This window comes from Lepisosteus platostomus, chromosome 5, assembly GCF_059453375.1.
Source record: "Lepisosteus platostomus isolate fLepPlt1 chromosome 5, fLepPlt1.hap1, whole genome shotgun sequence".
In the NCBI taxonomy this organism is placed as follows: domain Eukaryota; kingdom Metazoa; phylum Chordata; class Actinopteri; order Semionotiformes; family Lepisosteidae; genus Lepisosteus; species Lepisosteus platostomus.
This window is the reverse complement of record NC_142615.1, coordinates 53,690,638-53,714,654: the sequence shown is the minus strand read 5'-3', so window position 1 is coordinate 53,714,654 and position 24,017 is coordinate 53,690,638. Positions and strand designations below refer to the sequence as shown.

Sequence of the window (24,017 nt, the reverse complement as noted above, 5' to 3'; positions counted from 1 at the left end):
TTGTGAACGCCCAAAACAGTTGATGTATTGTCCTTCAATTTTTCAATTTGTGCCATGGATATTTTAAATGTTCAATCTTTTCAGGCTCTTTAGCATTTTCTTTCAAATGCGAAACAAGTTCAAGGTGTTATTGTCACTGGGCTGCAGGTAGATAATCTACATGAGAGCGCATGTAACAGCACAGGACACCCAGTTAGGAGCTCACACAGCTTTCAGCTCAGTGCGCAGCGCTCTCTTGCCTTCCTGAAGATGACGTTAAATTAGTTAAAATCATGTGATAGTTAAAAAAGCTTAATAGTGAAACAGCCAGCACAAATGGTTGCGTTTGTGATTATGTCACTTCTCTACTACAGCAGTGTCGATAAAAGAAACTCTGAAACCACTAAAGCACTGCACAACTGAATTCGGGAGAATAATATTAGGGATTCTGAGCGATGTCCGCATACAAGCAATCCAATACAGATGCTGAAGTCTTTAAATATTGACTCTCCCTGTTGTGCTGCCTTTTCCTTGAAGGAAAACTATTCAACTGGAAGAATGTTTATCGCAGGTTTAAAACTTGCCGTTGCTATTTGGAGAAATCCACAAACGCGTGTTTTTCATGTTTTAAAAGACAGCCATACCCACTGACAAAATAACGACACTGCTGCTGATTTTTTCCGGAGCCGAATCACAGTTGACCTTTGTGAGCCAATTGATGAAGCCGACCCAGTGAATACTATAGCAGAAGGTGGAAGAGCGTTCAACTTTATAACTACCGCAACCACAGGAAACACAGCAAGAAGCAGAATCAATTTCCCATTGAATGGTGTTGTTGTTGAGGTAGGCGTTGTGAACGCATGCAGAGAATCACACAATTTCTTCTAAACTTGGACAAAGTATTTCTGATGGAGCGCTGTGTGCAAAAATTTCATAAACTGTACTCCTGCTGACAATTCGGTGTGAAAAAGCAGAACATTCGAGTTTCACTGACAAAAGCTGAATGCAAGCCAAAAGCAATATTAAATGGAATTGACAGCACACTACGATTCGCACTGACTGAAAAGTTGTTCCCCGCATGAAGCTGAAAGAGTCAATGAGCATTTCTGTTGAGAAGACAAATTAAACCTTTTTCTGCCTTGATGTTGAGCTGACAAAGACTATCTTGAAAGATATCTCAATCTCTCGACAGACTGTCGAATAAATTCTTAACTGATTAAATTCTCATCGGAAGCAAGGTCTTAACATAGAAGAACCTGGCAGCAGCGGAATTTGAACCCATGCCTCCGAAAAGACTGGAGCTTAAAATCCAGCACCTCAGACCGCTCAGCCACACTACCTTCTACAGCACATTCCTTCCTCACATTACTCGATCAAAGAACGCTGGGCTTTAGCTCTTATCCGACATGGAAACGACTGTACCTTTGTTTTCTGAGATATTTCCTGTCACTTGGTGAAATCTCAACTTCTTTGGCAGCTCTGAATATAGTTCTTCTTTGGAGCAGACTTCAGACCTTTTATTTAATTTATAAAGGAGGGTGCATTCCGAAATGTGTAATTCCTGTTTTAGAAATGCCCTGAGCTGTGTGTCTTCTTTTAACGCACAAACAGTGTTCTAACTGTATACTGTAGATCAGTGCAGCTATCGTACTGGATTTAGCTGGGATTCTCAAATTTTTCTTGAGAAGGTATTCAGGGTTGCTTGAAACTTGAATAAAAAAGTGATCTAAAACTACCTACTGTACCTTTCAATCTCTGATGTTGCTGTAACTAAACTCGGATGTGGTCTTTTGCAGATGTGCAGTGTGCCTTTACTCTTGTCGTATTAAACATTACCTCTGTTGTTGGGCAGAGTTGAAGGGGAACAAACTGCACAGAAAATTACGGAACGATAAAATGTTTCTACACTTCAAAATGTCCCTTTAAAACCCTCCTCACACACGTCGGTGTGGGGAGTGGGCAGGTAGAGAGGTTTTACAGATGCTCATGATATTTCTCACGGGGTGTTACCTGTTGTAGTATCTCTCTCTGCGCCTTTGGAAATAAAAGAGTGGCTGAAGTGTGAGGTAACATTTTGAACAGCCTCTTTGTCTTACAAAACAAGAAATGAAAATCAACTGGTAAATTGAACAGTGCAGTAATCAGCACAGTATACAGTAGGAAGCAATTAAACAAAATGATTAGCAAAAATTGAAGTTGAGTAGATTGGAGTAAGAAATTAATTCTATTTGTAAGCAAACGAGAACCCGCGCTGCGCATGAATCACACCAATCTTTCAGCATTTCTGAAACGTTTGATTGAATTGACAAAGAAATCCTCTCCCGATCTTCATCTTTGAAAAGGTTAACCTTTTGAGCCAGCAGGTGTAACACTGCAAAGCTGCCTGTTTCTCACAGATGTTTGAAGCTGTAGATAACATTTTGCATGTTTGGTGCCATGGCTTAGCTGGTTAGTGTGCCTGACTAAAAAACAAGAGATCCTGGGTGTGAATCCCAGTGGTATCTATTCATAAACAGCAGGCCAATCACTGCCAATATTTATGGAGCTCAATATAAGGATGAAAGGATATGCATGTGTTACAGCTTTCAGCAGGTGTTTTACGTTTTAGCACAAGTGTTGGCTCTGTGGCGCAATGGAGGGCGTGTTGGACTTCTAGATGTTAATAGAATGAAGTCATTCAAAGGTTGTGGGTTGGAGTCCCCCCAGAGTCACATGTTATTTTGATTCAGCCTTTCGAAATCCTCTAGGGATTGGTGTTGATCAAGTCAAATAGAGGACTTCTTCTGAGTTGACAGTCGAAAATGAACCAGCGGCCGCAAGAGAGAAATTAGCACTGGACCTGGTCAGTCATCACATTATTCCTATCCTGTAGTCCTTGCACTGGTTTCCTGTCAAGTTTCATGTCGACTTCAAAATCCTCATGCTCACCTATGAGCCTCTCCATGGCTTGGCACTTCAGTACCTGTCTGAGCTCTTATTGCCCTACTCCCCACCTCGCAAGCTTGGCTCTTCTAATTCTGGTCTCCTATCTGTTCCCCAAGCCTGTCTACACTCTATGGGTGACAGGGCCTTCTCCGGTTATTCCCCCAACCTCTGGATCTCTATCCCTAAGGATATCAGAGAGTCACCTTGTCTAAACTCCTTCAAATCCAGACTCAGAGCCTCCTTCTTTAGAAGAGCCTTTAATTAACTATTCTTTACCCCTTTGCTCCTACTGTATTTAGTACCACCATCTACTGTCTCCTTTAACTGTGTATTCTCATCCTGCTTATCTTGTGTATTTTTTCATTGTATTGTTCTCATTCTGCAAAGTGCTTTGAGAAGCCACCTTTAAAGGTGCTATATAAAGTAAAGTTTATTATTATTATTAATAATGAACAGTGCATTTAACACTGAGCACACTTGGTCCTTCTTTGAGAAGGATTGCAGGGGTAGGGAACAAGCTTTTCACGTGTGTTGTTGAAGACCATATCATGGCTTTGTTGCAGGAAATGTCTGAATGCCATCATCGGAGTAAGAAGAGGATCAGGGTTTTGGGGAAGTCTTTTTGATGCCTGAAACTGTGTGGTTCCTGGTTGTAACGGCTGGCACTCTACACCTAAACAACAGAGAACACCGTTGACATCGCTGAACTGCCTAGCGGACATTTTGTCGCCTTCTTCTGACCTGTATTTAAAGCAATTCTCTGAAAACGTGGCACATTATATCTGTGGTACCTTTATGGAGGGTGAGCGCACTCATAAGGATCATAGATTCGATCACAAGCATCTAAAAATGAGCGTGAGAAAATGACATCACGCTTGAATGGCACGAGTTCTCCTTTTCCCTCTGTAGAAAATGTGTGTTTTAAAGGAGATGTCATGTTATTTTTTTGCCAGACAAAGCCATGCCGTAAGAACAGTGTGGTTATTTAAATGTATTGGTATGAAATTGGTTTAAATCAAAGGGATGTAACAACAAAAAATTAAGTGCTTCTTAACACAGATAGTTGGAGATATTTGGCAGCAGTGGGATTCCAACTTACGTCCCCAAAGAGTCTGGAGCTTTAATCCAGCTCTTTAGAGTGCTCGGCTGTGTTAGCCCTGACTGCCTCATACCTCACACTGGCTCAGAGAAAACTGGGTGGCTTGCAAAGACTGGTAGGAGAGGAAAGGAATAAATACTTATTTTTTTATCTGCTAAAAGAAGGAAAGATATATTTGATAATTGTTTGTTTAGCAGTTGTTTTAATCAAATTATTGTAATGCAGTGGCAGGTACAATTAAGGTATAATATGTACATGAACTGAGTCTGAAGTCTGAGTCTGTGATGGCAGCTGACTATCACTGGAGGACAGTTCATCATGAGTGGGTAAGCCTGCATAATGAGGGAGAAGAGATCAGCCTCTCTGACGCAGCGTCCAGTGACACTAACTATCTGTCCTACTGTTCTCTGCTAAGGTTTAAGGTGAATGTAAGGTTTCTTTCTTGTAAAATATTTGTAAAATATTTCCGAGCGCATTTTTGTTGCTGAAACTTTATCTTTCCGATATTAATTCCGATATTGTCACCTAATTCTATGCATTGTTTCATCAGACTAGAACATTTAGAGGAGCTCAATTGCATTAATGAATTGCATAGTGATAGTATTTCTTGTCGTTTAAATATTTCAGTCAAAAATATAGAGAAGGTGCTCCTGTTTTCACCATTATAAAAACTGTGTTTCACCAGTAATATTTACTCTCATAAAAGTATTGTAATTGTATTGTTCTGTGACGGTCTTGAGTGACACAAACCTTCTCCTTTACTGCACTACACTTCTTCAGAGGCCAGTTCAGCACACAAGGATCCTGTCAAACAAACACTGCAATAGCTTGATAAAAGCCACTTCTCATCCTTTCTCTTAATGTTGGTGCTACTATTCTATGCAAAGGAGGCACTTTGACAATTAAAGGAGTCTTCATGAAGGTGTGCATGGCAAGCTCTCATGCCCCATGTGGAGATGTATCCACATCCAAAACCCCATGTTTCACTCTGCATTTGTGCCAGTTTTACAATCTGTGTAAAAGCCTGCCTTACACAGGTCTAGTGGCACAATCAGTCAGGCTGTGTTATTTATACAGCTGTGCACAGTGGAGTCATGCTGAGGTTATAAGTTCAAGCCTTCCCTGGAGCCATTAAGTCTTCTGAATGTTTTCCACTCATAAAAAGTTCATTCGCTATAGCAGTTTCACTGTGACTTTGCAGGTAAAATATTCTTAATGAGAATAATATTTTGTATGCGATAAATAACCGCACCAGAAAATATTGGAGAGAAATGGCTTGTCGCACTATTTGCAGCAGACACTCAGACACAGAAAAGTCCTGTCATTAAAGAAAATTCATGAAGAAGAGGAGTGACATCATTGCAAAGGCGATATTTTCTGATGTCTGTCTTGGTTAATAATCATTTGCGTGGGAATTACTTCTGTCATTATTACTAATACTGATAAAAACAGAGAACTCACAGCTCTCTGGATGTTGGCCTGGACTCTAGAAAGTGTTTTTATTTGCAAGCGGCTCTGGAACTCAACACCTGTTGATGGGTCACTTCTGTCAGACACATCAGTGGAACCCAAGCCCACCTACACACACATTCACACACACTGATAGATATACTGTACACCTACACTCTCACACACATTTACACTCACAGACACATCACACATTTATACACACAATCAGACACTTACACACTCACATATATACACTCACACATGCTATCATCATTAATACTCACATAGACGCAGGCACTACACACACTAACAGACATACCAACACATACACTTACAAATATAAAACTACACACTGACAGACACCACACACTCACAGACACACACCATACACACACATTCACAGGCATGCATTCACAGAAACAGACACTACGCATACTCACAGACACACAGACACACACTTATAGACACCAAACACTCAGAGACCTGTGACATCACACCTCACTCTGTGACAAATGCGAGACACTTAGATGCGTGCAGTGACGGAGTGCCTGTCGCCGCTGTTACCATTCTTATGATTTATAAACACTGGAAAAATGCATTCAAACTGTTACTTACATACATTTATGAACTTGAAATATCATTTTCTAGCTCTAGGATACAGTTACCTAAATAATAATATGAATAATCATTTTTTAATTTCAGATCGAACATTATTAACCCTATCTATCTATGAATTGGCTTCATTACTCTGCTCTCCTCCCCACTGATAGCTGATGTGTGGTGAGCGCTCTGGCACACTATGGCTGCCATCGCATCATCCAGGTGGATGCTGCACATTGGTGGTGGTGGAGGGGAGTCCCCATTACCTGTAAAGCGCTTTGAGTGGAGTATCCAGAAAAGCGCTATATAAGTGTAAGCAATTATTATTATTATTATTATTATTATTATTAATTAACTGTTTTTTAGATATTCTGACAGACAGAGTGCGTCTCTGCTGCTTTTGTGTGTCTTTTTCAGGAATGCCAGAGGTACTCGAAATGTTGCAAAAAGAAAAGCGATTTTTTTGTTTTGTAAAAAAGTGAGTGCTGATTTTTATTTTATACAGGAAACGGATGTATGTTGAAACACTAAATTCTATAAATAATTGAGAAATAATAAAGCCAGGAAAACATATATGTAAAAATACAATTTGATCACATAATTTACTTCATTATTTCTGGTGGTTAATTTTTTTTTTCTGTTGTGTTTTCTTCTCTTGTACCTGTTTCTGATCCTCTGGTTGTAGTTATATTTGTAAATTCTATACGTTTAATAAAAAAAAGAGCGCGTCTCTGCTGGAGGAGACTTCTGTCCGGAGCCCGGAGGGCTTTTCATACAAATATAACATCTCCCCCAAAACAAACCGGGCTGTGAAGAGAGGCGATTTCTAACAGTTGGAGGAGGAGAGCGACAAACAGAGGAATGAAATTCATTAAACAGAAAAAAAAAGTTTACTTCACAGATTAATGCGTTACAAAGCGTACCCATGTGGAGCAGTAGAGAACGAGCACGAGTCCCTGAAATAAGCGCTTTTAAGGGTTTTACACGAATCATCAGAGTATAGAAGCCAGGAGGATCAGACTCATGTTCCTGGAGGTTAAAATGTGTATCCTGGTTTTATTTCCACCCAGCTCTCAGCTCTATAGATAGTCTGATGATTTAAATTAACTGTATAACTGTTACAAGACTTCATCTAATTGTACATTTATAAGACTGTCTGTGAGACACTTGTGAGAGCAGCTGAATCCCAGGGCTGGTGTAGAATCACCAGAGCACTGCTCAGAGATACAGACTGGTCAACTGGTCACTATTGTAGTCACGACCATCGGCCCATTGGCTACTAATAATCAATATACTGATCAGAGTGTCAATACTGGTGTTTATTACATAAATACTAATATAATTACACACTCACTTGTGTTATAAAACACTTAAAAAAACATGTTTGGAGGCTGATATACAGTAAAGAAAGTAATACTGAAGGACTGGAAGTCCTGGAAAGGGTTAATAGAAGCTTCTTGCTTCTGCCCTGGAACAGAGCCCACAGCTGCCAGATCAGTGACCCCTGAGCCCAGTTCACAGAGAGGAGAACCAGGAGCTCTTTTATGTCTCTAAGAGGACTGGGAGATAGGAGAAAAGGGGGAGATGTGACTTGAGTCCAGGCTGTTCTGTCTGATATTGTTCATGTAGCAGCACTGATCGTCTGAATATCTTCTGGTTGTGGATTGTGAGGATAGAGAGCAGTACGGAGTTGAGCTTCTGTCTGAGTGTGTGTCTAAGCTGTGAATCTGACTGAGAAGAGAATAATGTTTTTTTTTTTTATTCTGTCCAGAATTTTTCTTCTTTGCCAAGTGGTGTTACATCCCCTTCAGATACTCTGCACAGACTGCCAGAGAGAAGAGGAGAGAGAGATGGACAGATAAGAGCACACGCAGCGAGAGAGACATACGTCTTGATTTACTTTGAAGCAAGTGTTCATTTCTTTTCTGGAACAAGTTGTTTCTGAACTTATAAAAGATAAAATACAAGTCTTGCTTATCAGGACCGAAGAAATACCGCAGGAAAATGCCAGTGATTTTTCTCCTTTTAACGAAAAGTGGAGAAAAACAACGGCAGTGCATTTCCTTCGGCTTGATTTAGCTTAATACAAGTATTCATTTCCTTTTCTGTAGATTACAGCCTGCGAAAGATGAAATAAAGTTATTGGTTATTCATGGTCAGTGCAGGAGAAATACTGCTGGCTGGCAGGAAAATGTCAGTATTTTATTTTAACTACAAATGTGCAAATGGCAAAAAGCAATGGGAGTGTGTTTCTGTGCAGTTGTTAAACAAAGGGCTGGTGGTTCAAACCCACTCAGGGATGTGCTTCAGATTGTTCTGCTGTAACCATAATTTCTGCTTAAACTTGATGGGATTTCTTTGCAAACCCTCTTGAAATTTGCATTTTACTCGCTTGGAACTACAAGTAAACAATTAAGTACCTCAGTAAATGTCCAAGAGAACCATTTTCACGTGTGGAATTTTATCTTCAACTGGCTGTCAGGAGAATTCATTTATACACCCGTTGTATCCTTAGCAAAAATATTTTTAAATTAGAACACAGATTTGTTGGAGAACTTGACAATCATTATTAAATGAGTATTATACAAATGTGCGTTGATATTTTGTATATGTACCTTAATTGTAATAAATATAAACATAATTGCTTTGATATGGATGTTCATTTGAAGGATTTGAGAAAACTATCAAGGATCTCAGAACAACCAAAGATACATTTGGGCATCTGCTATTGGTAAAGATTAACGAATACAGTAAGTGTGAAGCTTGCACACAAACGAGAGAAAAAAATCAGTTCTAATTCACTTCATTAGACTGACGGTGTGTATAGCAGAGGATGGTTTCGATCCATCGACCTCTGGGTTATGGGCCCAGCACGCTTCCGCTGCGCCACTCTGCTAACAGCTGTCATAGTGTGATTCAACACAACTGCTCTATCTTTGCTTTCTAAAAGTGCGCCCGAGATGAAAAGTCTAAACGGTAAACGCAGACATCACTTTTAGCACTTGGTCTTTTATAGTACAAATATCACACGCTGCACTACATGGGCGTGTCTTCAAGATCGTTGTGAACCAAATCTTCTGCTTTCCGAGGCAACTGATTCTTTCGTCGTTAATTCCCAAATCTTCAATGAGAATCAGTGAAACGAAAACCAAACACATGTACACACTCGCGTCGTAGCGTGAAAGAAAAATGATGGAAGCATTTGAGAAATAACAAGAGTAGTCTGAACAGCTCCAACCTATCAACTGTTCTACAGTGATCGCTCCCTCTACACCCACTTTATAACACTGAAAATGATGCAGGAAGCACAGCAAAGTTCCAAAACCAGCGGTTGAAAAGCGTCTAGATACATAAAATGACAATTTCTCAAAAGTAAAATCTTCATCTTTTAAATATTGTCATCCATATATTTTCGTTTTTCTCTTTTTACATAACACGCTTTCGAGAAATAGACTGTCTTGTAATGAAAGCTGCATTAGAAAATGTGTATCTAAATTAAAATCTGAAATATGTCTTTTGCGTTATTCAGCTTTCTTAGCGCTTGGGTCTCGATTCAGATATTGCAATGAAAGCAACAGGGGAGTACGTTTTCCTTTTCTAAATCAAAGGTGATCTGCTCACAAGGAAGTATAAAAACTTCAGCGTTTACTTTTTGAAGACCGCAAATTGTCGAAACACTGTTGTTTCATAAGCTAATAAGTAACGTTTCTGAGCACGCATTGTATTACTAATGCTATTATTAATAAAAAAAAGCTTAAATTCACATAATGGAATTTGGATGGCTCAAAGTAGTCTATCCCTTGTACAACTTTACTTGCCCGCTGAGTAGAGTTTTAAGCAACGGCAGCAGATGTAGCAGTAATAGCAACAGCGTAGAGTGTCACAATACACTCTATGAAAGAATTGCGGCTTCAGATCGTTTTTTCTGTTGAAGCTGCCTACAGGCTCTAAATTGTTGACATTGGCTGTGATCTTTTTTCAGGTTTCATGAAATTCTTCACATATTTGAAATATTTCATTCGGGTTCGCCCAATACACGGTGCAAATCGTACCTGCAGCAGAATGCTGTGGCACATGAAGCCGTTTTGTTTATCGGTTGTAAGGATTGAGGAGCATCCTACAAATCGAGCAAGCGAAAAGAAAATTAAACAGGAGTCACTTTTTGGATTGCTAATCCATTGTGCTCTGCTCGTCTAGGTTCAAATCCCATCCTTGTCATGGTTAAGGCCTGAGACGTGTGTGTTTTTTCTAAACGGTGTTTGCATTTGTTTCCTCTTTTACTACTGTACTAGAGCAGTAATATTTCTAGCGGTGGAGGAACATGGTATCACATGCTGACAGCAGGAACACGTGGCCACAAGCTGCAGTACATTGGTTTTGGAACAGCAATAACTTTCCTGTGGAGACAGGTGCGCCGGTATTAATACAGCGCTTTCGAGCGGAAAGAGTTACAAGAACTGACTTAAACTTACCAGTTATGTTCAATAGCTAAAAACACAAAACCAACCTCTTCAGTGGTTGAATCTAAATAACAGATGCCAATGCTGCCATCAAGGAAAAAAAATCCTGAGTTATGTAGTTTTGAGACTAAATATCTGACTTTCAGTTTGAAGCGGTACAATGGATTCTAGGTCACATTCGTTCTTGATTCAAGATATATATGAGTGTGCTAATGGTTAAATCTGTGTGTACATGAGCTACAAACGGTAACATTTTCATTGCGAGAAGAAAGTCAGTCCGTGCGCATTTCTCAGCGTGCACATTGTCGGGAAAACTAAACCCACAGTGCCAGCAAACCTTTCGATAGCCTGTAGGTACTGGCATTGCAAATGTAACAGTTTGTTCATACACCCATATGACATCGTTGCTATCTCGTAATAAGGAGATAATTTGGTATTTATTAATTAAGATTTTTTTTCCTGGGTGGCAACAATGCGCTTCCGCAATAAATCATAGACTCTGCTTTCAAAATAGCTGCACCAGGCACTTGGACACAGATAAACACAGGGATTTAAAATTCAGGAATATGAATGGTCAATTGCTTACAGTTGGGGTTTTACGTTTTCTTATTTAGCGATTTTTGTATCAATCTTTTTAACAATTCATTAAAATGCTAACAATATGTAAAATAAAAAACAACAGCACCGTTAAATGAAGGGGAGACAGGTAGTAGTTTTTTTTACAATCAGATTCCAATCTCTAATGATGTGTGTGAAAGCGTACGTACCTTTCCTTTTCTCACATTTTCTGACGACTATTCCAAAGGGGCACCCTATCAACTCCTAATACTTTTCAAAAGTCTGCCTGCATGTTTGATTATTGTCGTTTTATTTAGAAAAAGTTAAATATTGATCATAACTTAAGAAAATTATGATCACGAATAAAAAAGGGGCTAAAGATGTGAGTTGCTCTTGAATCAGAGCTGGGTGACACGGGCTTCTGTTCTGATATGATTGTACGAGAAGCAGGGGGAATCTCTTCTCTCCTATGGAGCATGAGCTGAATCAGGAGTGAGACATTTCGTATGCTCGTGTATATGTTAACGCATGACCTACATCGTAAAACTAAATTGAAAGCTAACATTAAGTTGTCAAAGACATTCATTTATATACAAACAAGAGACGGACATAGCAATGGTTCTACATTAACTTGTCCTACACTGATCAGACTAATTGAAATGTATGAAAGCCCGTTTCTGCCAGGGAGTTAAAAAAACGCTGCTCCCACTCTAGCTCGTGCCTTACTGCATTGGCTCGAACCCAGGTCTTGCCAGCTGAGCTAAAGACTACTTTCTTTAGTCCGGCGGCCAGCATCCCTGTTATGCGCAGGGGAGGGCGGTGCCGTCATCACTGCAACCAGATCGTACAAATTGTATGTCGCAAAGGAACAAGTAATAGGTTTATTCCATGATGAAAAAAAGAAGAAAGAAAACACAACGTTTCAGCCGAAACGTGTTTTCTTTCTTCTTTTTTTCAGCATGGAATAAACCTATTACTTGTTCATTTGCAGCCTACGCATGCTGATGCAGCTACCCACCTGAACTACAAAATGTATGTTGGCCGTTCCGTTACACTATATTGATGAATCGTACAAGATCATAGGATCTATAGGCCTGAAGACTTGTCTTGTACAGTGCCCTGATAAAAATCAAATTACATTATTTTTTATGGAATCCCATTTCCGCCAGTGAGGCTTCCATAGTACCCGGATGGAATAGTGGACGGTGGGCTTTAAAAAAAAGTTTAAACACCAGAAATACAAAAAAGGAGATAGAATATTAAATAAGATACAGAAAAAGACACTTCACATCCAGAAGAATTCACAATTATAAAAGCTGAAACTTATACATTTTACATATTTCCATTGTATGTCCTTTTTTACTTAAAAAAGAAGGTCTTCTTTAGCTCAGCTGGCAAGACCAGGGTTCGAGCCAATACAGTGAGGCACGAACTAGGGTGGGAGCGGCGAGGGCACAAGCCCTGGTACCCGAATCCGTTACAATAACCAAAGGACAGATAATAAAATATGGGTTATTTCGAAGTCCCAAATGTGAGCTATAAAGTCGGAATTCTGAGTTTTTAAGTCGCAATTCTCAGTTACTAAGTCGGAATTCTGAGATACCATAGCGCGTTTTTATTTTTACTCCCTGGCGGAAACGGGCTTCCATAGAAATGGTCAGATTCAGAGCCATTGCAGTTCGTGCTAATTAGAACAACGCCAGTACTAAACCCTCAGCACCGTACTGACTACTGAGCACATGTTCAGCTGCTCGCCAGCTTTGTTACGCACAGTTTTGCTTGCTATTGAGCTCAGAGCAGGAGCTGATCTTCAGACAGTACCGTGTTAAAAAAGCAACATGAGCCAGGCAGGAGTCAAACTACAATCTTCTGATCCAAAGTCAGATGCGTTATCATTACATCACTGGCCCTAATCTTACGGTGCCCAGCTGCCCCATAGTGACATCAGCGCCACTACGAGTAATACATCGCCCCCGGCCAAAATTTCTAAGTAAGAAAAAAACGATTTCTATACCTGTCTGTTTAAAAATATTATATCTTTTAAAAAGACAAAGGGTTTGTGTGTCGCGCTAAAGTTTCAATTCATTTCGAATGCAAAGAAAAAACATTTTCTTCCAAGAAATCATAAATTTGTCTCATCCTCCATATTATAATCCTCTCGTGTAGTAGTAAAGCATTTTGAGTTAAACCGCACAATATATTAAAGGAACAAGTAATATGTTTATTCCATGCTGAAAAGAGAAGAGAGAAAACACAACATTTCAGCTGTGAAACCTTCTTCAGGTTTGTTCTCTCTCTTCTCTTTTCAGCATGGAATAAACCTACAGTATTACTTGTTCCTTTGCAGATACGCATGCTGACATAGCTACCCACCTGAATATATAAAACGTTTCATCTATATGATTAGCATAATGATCTCGTGAATAACTACTTGAAAAAAGCCACAGCTCAGGTGTTAGAGAGATTTGAAATCGGATCGGTGGACTTAGAGTCCAGACTGCGAACTGACAGCAGACACAGGTCTTTTATAGAACCGTTTTGATTTTCTCTACTTTGTCCCCATGAAGTCATTGTCCTGCTCGCAGCCGAGCCCGACACACAGTACCATCTGGTTTTTGTCGCTGGGAGCTCACCCTACGGTCCATATGGGTCCTAATGCCCCAGTATAATGATGGGGACACTAAACTGTAAACAGGTGCCGTCCGTCGGCTGAGAAGTAAAACTGAGGTCCTGACTCTGTGGTCATTAAAAATCCCAGGTCGTCTCTCGAAAGAGTAGGGGTGTAACCCCAGCACCCTGGCCAAATTTCCCTTTGGCCCTTACCAGTTATAGCCTTCTAATAATCCCCGTTTATGAATTGGCTTCATTAATCTGCTCTCCTCCCCACTGATAGCTGATGTGTAGTGAGCGTTCTGACGCAGTATGGCTGCCGTCGCATCATCCAGGTGGGGCTGCACATTGGTGGTGGTGGAGGGGAGTTCCCATTACCTGTAAAGTGCTTTGAGTGGAGTGTCCAGAAAAGCGCTATATAAGTGTAAGCAATAATAATAATAATTATTAGTATTATTATTATTATTGTAGCCCGGGAAAGAACACACCGTACTACAATAAACTCAAATGGGGATTCTTTTTATTCTGGATCTGCATGAAATCATAAAAATTAGTGGTTGTATTATTTTCTGGTACAGAACTTAGATTGGATGCAGTATAACCTTTAACCCGAAAGATTCACATAGATATACATGGAGATATACACCAGGATGCACAAAGTGCTACTAAAATAACAAAAACAAAGAAAAAACACGGTAGTGGCAATTTCCCTAAAGAAAGAAATACTCCACATTAGTCTGAATGCCACATTCTTCATTGGTCCCATTACATCACAGAAATATAAAAAAAACAAAACTACTCACCCTTTAATCTCGTCTAATCCAAGACGCACAGAATATCACAGTCTTCTTTTAAAACGCTCTGAACAAGTTAAACAGAATAAGGTAATTCTCAAAGAACAAAACAAATCATTTCCTCCACAAACAATGGTTAAAGAAATGCAAACTAACAAAAATGTATGACCATTTACCGTTACGGACATTATTCCTGCTAACCCACTCACACAGCACTGGAACCTCATGGGAGTCGGGATCACTTCATCCCTAAACATCCACCAATTTTGTCTAACTAATATGTCACCCTCCCCTCATATATCAACAATATACATCTCTTTCAAGGATTTCCAAACTTCATTTTTGATAGCTACACCATCAACTTAATTCTGAACATTTACCTCTGCATTCACATCACACGGAGCCACACACCAAGCTCAACTTCACGATGTCCACTTCCACAATTACTGGCGCACTGACTTCACACATACGTGCATGTCTTAAAGCGACAGCTACCAATTTCAGTGTCAGATTTCAAATATCCACTCCGTAACCACCCGGTTACACTCTCCCCTGCTTATGCGTCAACGTCCTCGGTGACGCCATACATCATTTTAAGCTCTTTCAAACCTTCTAAAAACACCCTTGAGCCGGTGTTTACGAAACAACTGCTGAACTCATTTCCATAGATCCCAAGACTGACCTCGGCTCATGGTGTGGGTTTGAATGTACCCCTGCTTTCTGTCTTTTACTTCGATGCAAAGCTGTTATTGGGCTCACTGGTGCAGCTTCCCAGACAGAATCGTCAGCTTCTGCAGTATGCACCACGTCAACAGTCTCTACTAGATCCCTATGATCGGGACTCATCTTTGGCTTGTCTACCTCCCTATCAGAATCTAAGCCCGGATTCATCTCCTCCATCAACAGTACCCCTTCAGTTCCATCCTCTGAACTTTTGGAGTCAGACTCCGAGTGCGAAATCACCCTAGAACCAAGGCCGGTAGTCTTGACCCCCTTACGAGGAGTAGGGACTGAGGCTGCTCTCTCATGCACACAAGGCCTAATATTAACCCTATTTAACCTCTTAACTAGTCCACCTTCGATAGGTTCCACAGTGTAAGTTGTCCCTCGTACCTCAAGCACACAGTAAACAGTAGGTCCCCAAGCATCTTGGATTTTATTACGACCCAGAGGTCTATTTCTAAGATACACCAACTGACCTACACTGATCGGTGGACAGTAAACCTTGTCTCTCTGTGTGACAGTCCTTTCCGCTGCTCGCTCTTTTGTGAGCATCCCTCAACCTTTCCTGGTGCACGACTAACCAGTCCACCTTCGGATTCACAACCTGCTCCTGCCCAAGCAGAGCATCAACTGGAAGATATGGCTTTACCCCATAAAGGAGATAGTATGGTGAATACCCTGTAGTCGCATGGGGTGTCACATTATAGGCATAAACCAACTCCGGTAAATGCTCTCGCCACCGACGTTTCTTGTCAGCCGGAAGTGTACACAACAGGTCATGCAAGGTTCTATTAAACCGCTCGCATTGCGCATTCCCAGTAGGATGATGGGGTGTCCTACGGCTCTTCTTGACTCCGTCCTATCTACACAACTCCGCAATCACCTCACTCTCAAAGTTATGGCCCTGATCTGAATGCAACCGTTCAGGCACACCGTATGTCATGAACCACTCCCGTAAAAGCACCTTCGCTACAGTATCCGCCTTTTGATCACATGTCGGGAAGGCCTGGGTTAACTTGGTAAAGACATCGGTGATCACCAAAACATTCTCACAACCATCTGATGCTGGGTCAAGCAGTGTGAAATCGACCGCCACTACTTCAAGGGGCCTGTAGGCAAGGAAAGACTGCATAGGCGGCTGGATTCTGGGCTGAGGCATCTTAGTTAGCACACAACGCTGACATCTCTTCACCCAAGACTCCACATCATCATACATGCCTCCCCAAAAACACCTCTGTCTGAAAAGCTGAAATGTACGCTCTATGCCTTGATGTCCCATATTGTCATGTACACACTCAAGCACCTGGTTTCTTAGACATGCTGGTAAGAGCAACTGAAAACACTCACCATGTCTCGCATCCTCTATCACTCGATACAACAACCCATCCCTCTCTCTGACTCTATTCCACTGTTTCAGTAATACCTTGACTGGTTTTGGCAGACTACTCTGTTCTTTAAAGCTTGGTTTTCTCTTTCTATCCCAAAAGGTTTTAAACACACTCAGCACCAGGTCTTGATTCTGAAACATCAGCAACTCATCCTAACTATATCCAGGGAGAGTGGGAGTATTCCCCTGACCCCCATAATTCACTGGACATGTTCCTGTGTCAAGAGCTCTAATCTGTCTACCTTACAACTGGTCAGTCCAGCGGTCACTAGATCTGTGTCAAGGACTGTTCCTCGTGACATCCTATTACAAATAGCCACACAATTATCAAACCGCAGGTCTTCCGGATCTGCTTCTGGCTCCCCTGCTAACAGCTGCCTAGACAGGGCATCTGCTGCTGTGTTCGCCCGACCGGGCGATACTGGACATCAAAATTGAATGCCGGTAACTGAGAAACCCATCTCTGCTCAATGGCCCCGAGCCTCGCAGTCTGAAGATGACATAGTGGGTTATTATCAGTCACTACCATAAACCGGGAACCTAGTAAATAGCCACAAAATCTTTCACCCACTGCCCATTTGAGAGCCAGAAGTTTGAGTTTCATGCTGCTATAATTCTTGTCATTCTTTTCTGCATTTCTAAGTCGTCTGCTTGTATAAGAAATCACTCGTTTTCTGTCAGCTTGATATTGATAGAGGACAGCTCCTAGACCATGACTGCTCGCATCTGTTTCTAAAATGAATGGCTTTGCGGAATCAGCAAATCCAAGTACTGGTGCACTGGTAAGCTTTTCTTTTAAAGTTTCAAATGCACTCTGACACTCTGAATTCCAACATGAGGGAAGCATCTGATTGGCTTTGTGTGGCCTTCCCACCTTCAAGTAACCATTGACCAAATCATGGAGTGGGCCTGCAATCTTGGAAAACCTCTCTATATACCTTCTGTAATAGCCACAGAAACCAAGGAAAGATCTTAGTTCCTTCAAGGTAGAGGGCACAGGCCACTTCTCCACAGCTGAAATCTTATCAGTATCAGTTCCTATCCCCTCAGCCGAAATCTGGTGTCCTAAAAATTTAACTTTCTGCTTCAGGAAATGACATTTTTCCAATTTCACTTTAAGACCCATTTCCTTAAGGCGTTTTAAGACCATTTTCAACCTCCCCAGATGTTTCTCAAACGTTTTAGAATATACAAGAAGGTCATCTAAATAAACCAACACAATCTGAAAAATCAAATAATTCATAGTTGCCTGCATTAATCTCTGAAAAGTGGCTAGCCCATTAGAGGCTCCCATTGGCATTCTAATGTATTCAAATAGCCCAAAAGGTGTTGTAAAGGCCGTCTTATGCCAGTCTCGCTCATCTACTGCTACCTGATGGTAACCACTGGCCAGATCAATAGTCGAGAAATATTTTGCACCCTGCAACGCATCAAAATTTTCATCAGTGCGAGGTAAAGGGAATGCGTCTCTGTTTTTGTCTTCTGATTTAATTTCCGGTAGTCTACACACAAGCGGATATCGCCATCTGCTTTCTTCACTATGACAACAGGAGAAGCATGTGAGCTACTATTCTCCTGTATGACCCCTTTTTTCAAGAGCTTTGAGATGTGCTCCCTAACTTCCCTGTATTGCGTCGGAGGAATACGACAATAGGGCTGTGTCACTGGAACATCATCCACTAGATGGATTTCATGCGTAACATTATCCGTATACCCTAAATCTTCCTCCTCCAGGGCAAAGATGTCTACATACCTAGATAGTAATGCACGTAACTCTGCCTGCTGCTCTGCAGAGCCTTCAATATCTAACTGGTCTAACACTGACAACACACTGGGAGAATACTGTGCATCTTTCACATCCACCGTCACTTGTTCTACATCAGCAGACACCCGTTGGAACTTCACTTCATAATCTGATGCACTACTGGCACCCTCCACTATTGACAAGACACCCAGCCGAGTTCCAGGAGGAAGCCACACATCCTCTGCAGAGAGGTTAACTACCTATACCGGTGATGTTTATGACCCTCTATCAAAGTGGGAACAACAAGGAGGCCTCCTGGCAGTGGTATGTTTAATGGCTCAAGTAACATCTGCATGTTCTTCTCTGATGGTTTTGGACTACCTGTTACCATGAGGGTGACCACCGACCATGCAGGCACATGTATTGTACCTTTACCGGCTACCCTAGTAACAGCCTTCTTCTCCACATTACCTGTCTAAATTTTCTGAAATACCTGTCCCCAATCAGAGTCCAATTTCCCCCCCAACACTGTATCAAATTCAGAATGGACCAACTGTTTACACTGACTTATTATATTCATACCTATTATTCCTGGAATAGACTTCTGATTGTTGTGGGGATCCTTCACCACTAAGAACCCACAGTCAGGGATTGTCAGGCCTAATGCTTCCATGTCTAACTCCAAATATCCCAAATAGGGAATTTCTAATCCATGCTGCAGTTAACCTAAGCCAGCCAGCAGTTTTCAACATATCCTCATCCTCCCCACACAAATGCTTTCTGAAAAACTCCTCTGTTACAGTGCTAACTTGACTTCCGGTATCCAACAAACAGGGCGTAGAAACTCCTGCTATCTTTATGTCAACCACTGGACAAACCCCAATAGCACGTTCCATTACTTGATCTCGAGATCGCTTCACTCTGTTGGAGTCTACTGCTTGCCCCTCGATTGTCCAACTCACCACAACCGAGGGCTCTAGTTTCCCTGCTTACTAGGAGCAGCTGACCCCTCCCCAGCCCTGTTGCTGGAGCCGATTCTTGATGAGATCTTGGGCTCACTAAGAGGCCCCCGCTGGATGCTAATCTTTCTGTTGTTCTTGCAGGTCCTGCGCTGCTTTTGAGCCGACAGAGCTCGCCCTGACCGCTGCTGGTGTCTCGCTTGCGTTTCGGGCTGAGAAAGGGACGCGTCACTTTAAGAAGGGGGCGCTGGAGAGAGGAACAAAGGGCGCGATGAAACAGTATGCTGAAACCCGGGATCGAACCAGGGACCTTTAGATCTTCAGTCTCCAGCCTTCCTGTGTTGCAGCATGAGCGTACCAAGAGTAGCGGGAGAGTGTTGCAGGAACGTCACTCTGAAGGAAAGCCACCCAGGTGCGCCCTCTGAGCTCTGTCCAGCGCATCTTCCTCGCATGGACTCCTGCCTGCGACGGGCAGGAAACAATTAGCAAGAACAGAACGACACCCCATGGGTGTCTCATGACCACACCTTAGGTTGTGACACGTGCAGGTGTGAGGGGTTGCCGGGCTACTTTGGAGCAGAGCTTGGGCGGAGGGGGGGCGGGAAAGCAGACAAAGAGGTGACACCTCAAGGTCTGCACGATCACAGCTCTCCGCCGCCCCAGGCTTCCGCTCGATAAGCTACTGGACACACCCGCCCCTCCTCACACAGACCGTGGAAAAGCCCCCGAGTGGGAGGGCTCTCTCTTCCTCCCAGGAGCTCTTGGACACGACGCACAGACAGGGCGCGGGGAGCTGCCGCCTGCAAACACGGCTCCAGGCAGGACTCCACTCCACAGGAGCCGCAGAGCAGAGGAGATGGGGGCAGCTTAGCTCCTGTGCAGAGACCTGAGCTGTTGCTTAGCCCTCTTCCATTTCCTAGTTCAAAGTTGTACAACCCATTTGTATCTGCTAGGCGGCGCAGTCGTCGTCCACAAAGAACGCTTTGAAAAGCGTCAAAGGCAAGTCATTCCGAGTTGGTCGTTTGTGTTTTCCGTTCAGACGCGAAATGCTGAAATGATCTCTCGGCTCCTCGGTTGTCATTTCTGCTCCGTAAAGGAATCACAGCACGCGTCGGCTTCCAGCACGGTGGGTCGGGACACGATGCCGGGGGTCGGAGAGAGCGATGTCTTCCTGGTTAGTATAGGACCTGTCACCTGTCCCCACCTGTCACGCGGGAGACCGGGGTACATCAGGACGCGCATTGAAGTGAAAGCAGGATGCGCTGCGACATGCACTGTGCAGATCCCGCCACACTAAGAGGTGAGTGGGTCTGTTCGATCACAGTGCTAGGCGAATCCCCAATCCCCTTTTGTGCGTGGCGACAAAAGAAGGCTGTTTCCGCCCGGTTTCGAACCGGGGACCTTTCGCGTGTGAGGCAAACGTGATAACCACTACACTACAAAAACGGTGGTAAGACGTGCCCACCGGCCCAGCGCTGAGCTTCGCCAATGTGATTCAGCTGCTTCCAGTGCCTTTATTGGAGTGCGCCGATGGACCGTGCTCTCTCTCCAGAGACCAGCACGCCTGTCATGGACGGAGCAGGAAAGGCGGCGCCACATTCTACAGCCCTCTCCACGCAATTGACGAAATCGGGCTACTGAAGTGGAGAAAATCGCCTCTCCAGAAAGTGCAAATATCATCTTGGAGAGTATAAATCCTATTGCCGAAGGTCAGCCCTGTCTACCACAGTAACCCTCCCACCTCCTGCAGCGATGATCAGCTCGTCTCACACGCGAGAAGTTTCGGCTCGCACGTTCGAGTAGTTTTAATGTGGCTCCTTCGTACACAGTGCTGATCTTTTGGAAAGCAGGAGGCAAAACTGACACGTTCCTATACCGGGAGTCGAACCCGGGATGCCTGGGTGAAAACCAGGAATCCTTACCGATAAACCATATGGGAGCACACAACCCCGCTGTTCCGGGCCTCATGCAAGCAAACTACATAAATATGAGAAAACGCGCAAGAGAGTTGTCACTCAGAGTGTCGAAGGGTCGATGTATACTGGGGCTCAGTTGAAATGCAACGTCAGGACTTCCGAATTATATCACACGAAGAGAGCACAGCATTTTCCGCCCTGCCACGTGTGTCTCGGTAACTCGCTGTGATTGTATAGTGGTCAGTACTTTGTGTTGTGGCCGCAACAACCCCGGTTTGAATCCGGATCACGGCAGAATAGGGGCGTCTGCTTTTACCACTTGCACGAATGAAGGCAAAAAAAAGCCAATTGATGTGAACGAACGGCGCTTTACAGAGGAGTACTGCCTGACTGGATGAATGACAGAGGCCACTCCGACCTCTTCTCGGTTTTCTTCAATGACTTACTAAGGATCTTCTTCACATTCGCCCATGCAGGGGAAGCCAGTTACACCAAAGCAAACGCAGGAAAGTGCATTTTAAGCAGAGACCAGGAGGGACTTGTTTACACCGAGAGTGGTCGGAGAATGGAACAATGCGCCCAGCCCTGTTGCTGGAGCCGATTCTTGATGAGATCTTGGGTTCACTAAGAGGCCCCCGCTGGATGCTAATCTTTCTGTTGTTCTTGCAGGTCCTGCGCTGCTTTTGACAGAGCTCGTCCTGGTCTGTCGGCACAGCCAAATTTATATTTTTTGTATTCTGATAACCCTTAGAATAAGATCTGTTAGGTTTACATGCATATTCTATATATTAATAAATGTATCCTCGTGTATTAGTACCTGTGTTTGCGTTGTTTGAGTTATTTCGCATGGTTGGATTCTAAGACCATTAAAAGAATCAATTTTGTGATTTACTGCCACAAAAATAATTGTCCCAGTAAATGCCCAAACCCCTACAGAACTGGTGCCTCGTGAGAGCACACTACAAAAGTGTGTGATCTCCTGTCCCAGCCTGAGGAGCAGACAGCGAGCCTGTCTCTCAATAATACTAATAATACAGTGTGTGATTCCCTGCCCCAGCCAGAGGAACAGACAGTGAGCCTGTCTCTCAATAATAATACAGTGTGTTATCTCCTGTCCCAGCCTGGGAAGCAGTGAGCTTGTCTCTCAATAATAATAATACAGTGTGATCTACTGTCCCAGCCTGAGGAACAGACAGCGAGCCTTTCTCTCAATAATAATAATACAGTGTGTGACCTCCTGTCCCAGCCTGGGGAACAGTGAGCCTGTCTCTCAATAATAATAATACAGTGTGTGATCTCCTGTCTTAGCCTGAGGAACAGACAGTGAACCTGTCTCTCAATAATGATAACCTAGTGTAGAATGTCCTGTCCCAGTCTGAAGAACAAACAGTGAGCATGTCCCTCAATAATAATAGAAAAGTGTGTGATCTCCAGTCCCAGCAACAGGAACAGACAGTGAGTCTGTATCTCAATACTAATAATACAGTGTGTGATATCCTGCCCCAGCCTGAGGAACAGTGAGCCAGATACTCAATAATAATAATAATACAGTGTGGGATCTCCTGTCCCAGCCTGGGAAACAGTGTGCCAGACTCTCAATAATATTAATAATAAGAATACAGTGTGATCTACTGTCCCAGCCTGAGGAACAGACAGTGAGCCTGTCTCAATAATAATACAGTGTGTGACCACCTGTCCCAGACTGAGGAAAAGACATTGAGTCTGTCTCTAAATAATAATAATACAGTGTGGGATCTCCTGTCCCAGCCTGGGGAACAGACAGTGAGCCTGTCTCTCAATAATAATAATACAGTGAAGAAAGATGTGATCTGGGTGTAATCTTAAACTGACCATTTGTCCAGAACATCGTAAACTGGCCAAATACCATGAACCCCCCTCTTTATCATCAGACCGAGTGACGTCAGAAACGGAGAAGAAGACACTATATAACCCAAAAGTTTGTAACAGTACGGTGAACAATACTTCGGTTTTGTTGTTTCTTGCGGGAAACATGACTTCGGCTTTATTGTTCCTTGCATGCAATAAACTCATCTGTTTTACTTCATCTCGGGATCCAGAACCTTGTTTTTTCTGTTACAACAAATTTGGCGTAGTCATTCTGGGGTTGGTGAATTACTGATCACCAAAGAAAGGGGTTTTTCGAGGTCTCGTTCCTTACCTGTGAACAGTGTGGTGTAAGTCCTCTCTAAAGTCTCGGAGAGGCATTTAGATCTGGAGGTAACAGATGCCCTTAGCTGAATGAGTGCAGTAATGCACAGGTTTTTCCAAGTGAAAGCATCCCCCTACTGAATGAGCTGTTACCTCACACACGACAAAAGTAAATCTTATAGAAATCAAACATGTGTGCTAATTGGGTGTTTGAGAAAGTGGTGGAAGTATCTGATTACATATCGGAAAAGTGTAAGTTGACTGAAAGGGAAGAAAAATATAGGAAGAAGCTGAGTCTGTCAGAAGGAGTTTGGGGCGAAGATGCCTGTAAAAAAGCGTATGAACATTGGAACAAAAACAAAGATTTAGCTGCAGCCCTGGTGATCGGCCGACACCTGAGGTGGCAGATTAGCATGAAGGAGAAATCAGAATGGGATAAAAAAGAGAAGGAGTTCACAGAAAAAATAAAAGCATTAAATGAGAGGAAAGATAATTTATTTGCGGCAAAAGACGAACTAGAAAAAAAGCTAAAAGAGGCAGTACAGGAGAATGAGAAACTAAAGAAGGAATTAGTTCCTGGTCACGCTGCACTGGTTAATGTGTTACAGCCGGCGACTAAGTTATATCCTGCTCTCCCACAGGGGA

General features: G+C 42.7%; 1 long non-coding RNA gene and 1 other non-coding gene across 2 annotated transcripts in view; one reads left to right on the top strand and one right to left on the bottom strand.

Moving 5' to 3' along the window:
• LOC148669316 (uncharacterized) overlaps positions 1-24,017 on the top strand; it is a 209,257-nt gene that overhangs the window by 183,547 nt on the left and 1,693 nt on the right. The window lies entirely within an intron of this gene.
• On the bottom strand, positions 8,877-8,948 carry trnam-cau (transfer RNA methionine (anticodon CAU)). Its single transcript has one exon. It is a non-coding gene; the product is annotated as a tRNA-Met (tRNA).